This window comes from Pteropus alecto, unplaced genomic scaffold (assembly GCF_000325575.1).
Source record: "Pteropus alecto unplaced genomic scaffold, ASM32557v1 scaffold110, whole genome shotgun sequence".
Classification (NCBI taxonomy): domain Eukaryota; kingdom Metazoa; phylum Chordata; class Mammalia; order Chiroptera; family Pteropodidae; genus Pteropus; species Pteropus alecto.
Window position 1 is genome coordinate 2,298,215 of NW_006431920.1, and position 4,045 is coordinate 2,302,259.

Below are 4,045 nucleotides of genomic sequence, written 5' to 3' on the forward strand. Positions count from 1 at the left end.
ATTGATCGTGCCTGGCATACCGAGCCCTCTCAATATACATTCCTGGGTCTCTTTTCGGCTCCATTAAATCTTTCTGATCCATTTGTTCTGGGATCACTTTCAAGAATATCTATTATCCACATGCTGACTATCTGTGCTCTGTCCTCTCTATTTATCATTAAAAAAAAGAAAGAAAGAAAGAAAAAAGAATTTCCAGAAAACATTCTTCCTATTAGGCCATTAGTAAGGGAGACTTAAATATATTAACTTAAAATAGTCACAATTCTATGCTCAATATTTTAAACCAAGTAATTTTTTTTAGCATTTTAATAATGCTAACTGCTATCTGTTAACCCAACCTCAAAAAATATAAACTTTTTTATCACAATATTTCTCTTTTCTCAACAAAAATAGAAAAAAAATGTCATTGCAACTTACAAAGTTGTCCTGATCTGTATTCTGATTTTTCATTTTTAATGTCAATGGAGGATTGTTAATGGACTGAATTGTGTCCCCGCAAAATTCATGTGTTGAAGCCCTAACCCCCTGTGATTGTATCTGGAGACAGGGCCTATAAGGAGGCACTTAAAGGTTAAATGAAGTCAAAAAGGTAAGAAGAGAAAGAGACAGCAGAGCTCTCTCTCACATGGCCAGGCCACGTGAGGATGCAGCAAGAAGGTGGCCATCTGCAAGCCAGGAGAGCACCGTCACCAGGAACCGAACCAGCTGGCACCTTGACCTTGGACTCCCAGCTTCCAGAAGTGTGAGAAATAAACATCTCTTCTTTAAGCTATCCAGTCCGTGGAATTTTCTTATGATGGCCCAAGCTGACTAAGGCAAAGAGTGAGTGAACTATCAGAACCCTGTCCCCTCCCCCATAGCAAAGCAGAAACTGTTCAACAGGACTCCCCCAACCCCAAGTTCCCCAGTGAGGCACCGGGAGAAGAGGGTGTTGCAGTCTCCACATAGGTACCTAGTGTCACAGACTGATACACAGAAAATGTAGTGAGATCTCCCTAGCTCCTACCTCCAAGTGTGTCCACAGCAGCATGAACCGTGAGATGGACTGACCACCCCCCGGTGACCCAGAGAAGGATGGATGCGGTTTGAGCACTTGAGAAAAGCCTGTAATGAAATAGAATTCCTTTTATTATATGGGAAAATGACAAACGTGGCCATAAAGACTGCCACTTCTGGCGCCATTCTGAGCGGGAATGGCAGGTCCTAGAGTTGATAATTCCATCCGTCTCATCTTTGGAGTTCCAAACCCTTCTAAGGCGAGCACTAAGGGCTTCTCTTCCTAGCGTAATCTCAGTGCATTATGATAAAAGTTCCCCCACCCCACTTGTTTCCCAGTGGGCAGAACTGCTGGGTTTTAAATTATCTTGAATCCATTTGTAACCCTTCCATTCTGGCACGAGTAAGCTGAATTAATGCGTGCTCGCTCGCTCTCTCTCTCTCTCTCTCTCTCTCTCCCCCGCCCCCCGCCCCCCATCATGGCTCCTGGTTGCTCTATTACTAAAACAACAACAACAACAACAACAAAAACCAAAGAGTCCTTTATGTCTTTCAACTTGGAAGTTTCAATCACTATCAGTTTGGTTACCATGACGACCAAGGCCCCCTCTCTGAAACCTGCTCTCCCTGAGGCTCCCTTTTGCTGCTGCACTGCTCTGCTGGTTTTCAAACTATTTCCACCCACAAGAGGAGGGTTTGGTTTATTCTGCTTAGCTCACTTGGTCTCTCCTCAATCCCCATGAGCTGTAGGCTCAGCAAATTTCAGCACATGCCTCCTTAGACATTAAAAACTCTTAATGAAACCAGTGTTGGTGACACCCCTGCCAACAATCCTTCTCCCCAGGGACCCCTTCCAGTCCTGCATCCAGGCTCTTTCTCTCTTTCTGGTCCAGCTGGGTTTCATTTTTTCCCTTCCCCACTGTCCAAGGCTGCCCAGGGCCCAGGTCAACTCAAGACTGCCTCCACCCAAGCTGTGACACAGGAGGCGATAAATGACTCGAAAATGGCTCCCTGAAGACTGGCAGGGCTAAAGCTGCAAAAAAAATGGAACAAAGAAAAGCTTTGCAGAAGAAAAGTGATTGGAGGAATTCTATGTAAAAATATATCCCCCCCCCCCGCCCCCGCCGGCTGACCCCAAAATTTAACCTGGGAAAATTCATTTTTAGGAGCTGGGAAAGCGTGGACTCCTGGTCAAGTACATCTGCCCTCAGGAGAGGTAGAGTTGATTGGCAATCAGCATCTGGGCTGAGTACCTTTCTCAGATGCTTTCCAAGCTCTGGCAGAGCCAGACTTTTAAGGGCACTGGGGATTTCCGTAGGCGACTGTACAATGCTGTTCCACCAGAGGGCACTGTGGCCCCTCTCCAGAGACTGAAAGGACCTGGGAGAGTGAAACTGGAAACCAGACCTAGAAGGTAGTGAGGGCTTTTAAGGGGGCAAAGACGCAGTCAATGACTCTCTAACTGAGCACCCAGTACCAGGCTAATCAACCAAGAACGTGAGCCGGATCGTCCCCAGATTAGGCTGGCCAAAAATAACCAGTTGGACAGCCATGGTTAGATATATGTTTGTGCCTGGAGGAAATTTAAGTGAGGGTTTCCTTCCCATGACAGGGGCCCCCTCTGTTCCTTATCACAAGTTTGGAACCTCACAGCTTGCATAATGCAACGGCTGAGGTGCACTGAGCAATGCGCCCTGGAAAGAGAGCCATGTGGTTTGGGTTGGGAGCTGGTGGGAGACCCAGCCTAGAGATGGCCCACAGCATCCTCAGATCCAGAGTCTAGAATTCCCATATGCTTGGACCCGAATTGCAGACCCTCCTGTTTGCAAGAAAGTCTCCCACACGACCTGCTCTCCAGGATGCTGCAGGCCAAGGATCGGATGAGGAAGCTGCACCACCAGAAGGGTCTTTGGTCCTAAGTAAATTGGACCAGCCAGTATTCAGAGAGGGTCCTCTGAGATGGCTGCGCATCTGTCTGCTTTCCACTGAAATTGTCGAAGAAGAAAAACTTCTCCTCTACTCTTGTAGGTTCTTCTGGCTGGTCCATTAATCCAACTGATTCGAGACAGATTAATAGGAGAGAGAGAAAAAAAAAAAACATTTAATTTTGTACATACGGGGGCTCTATAAGAATACAAGGGCCCACAGATGGTCAGGTAACTGGGACTTATATTCCATTCTGAACTAAGGAGAAGCGGGGTAGGGGTCCGGGACTTCAAAGGGGAGGAAGGACATTCACAGGAAGATGGGAAGAGCAAATGTTTGGTAAATGAATGTTTGCCAGGGAAAGACTGCAGACACAATGAGACACAGAAATGTGATCCCCAGGCCCTGCCAAGCTGCTCACAAGCCCACCGCGACCGGCCCACATTCTTTTGTAGGTATTTCTGGAGATAGAGCGCTTCCTGGAACAGACCCTCTGTCTAAATTCTTTTTAGGCAGTTAAGAAGGAGGCAAAAAACTCTCCATGAGCTTTTTGTTTCTTAAAAATAATCCACCTAAAATAATTTTCATGCTACAGAGACATACTTTGGGGCGGAAAAATCCTACTTGTCTACAAAATAGCCAACCGATTCAGAATCACCAGGGAGCTTGTTAAAATGCAGATTCCGGGGTCCCTGACCCCAGAGGAGAAGCTCTAGGATGGATGCCCAGGAAGTGGTGTTTTTAACAAGTTTAAAGAGTTTTCTCGGTAACCCTTTTTTGTCACAATTGTTTGACATCCATTGCACTAAGATTGGCCTTTAACATGACTTAAACTTTTGACCAAGGGGCAACTTTAACTAAAGCGTCTGTAGTGCTGGCAGCCGCAGACCCGCAACTTAATAGCGGGAGCTGCCCAGCCCTGTAGGGTGAAACGGCCCCCTGTTTATGATTGATTTTTGTGGTTGTTTTGTCTGCTTGTTTAATGTCTGATAGTTTATTAAAACTTGTATTTACGGAAACAATAGTAAGAAAAGAATGAAACCATTTGCGGAAGGAAAGAAAAAACAAAACCAGGAAGAGAAAGGAGTTCAAAGAAAGGAAGACGGAGGGGGACCAAGAACAA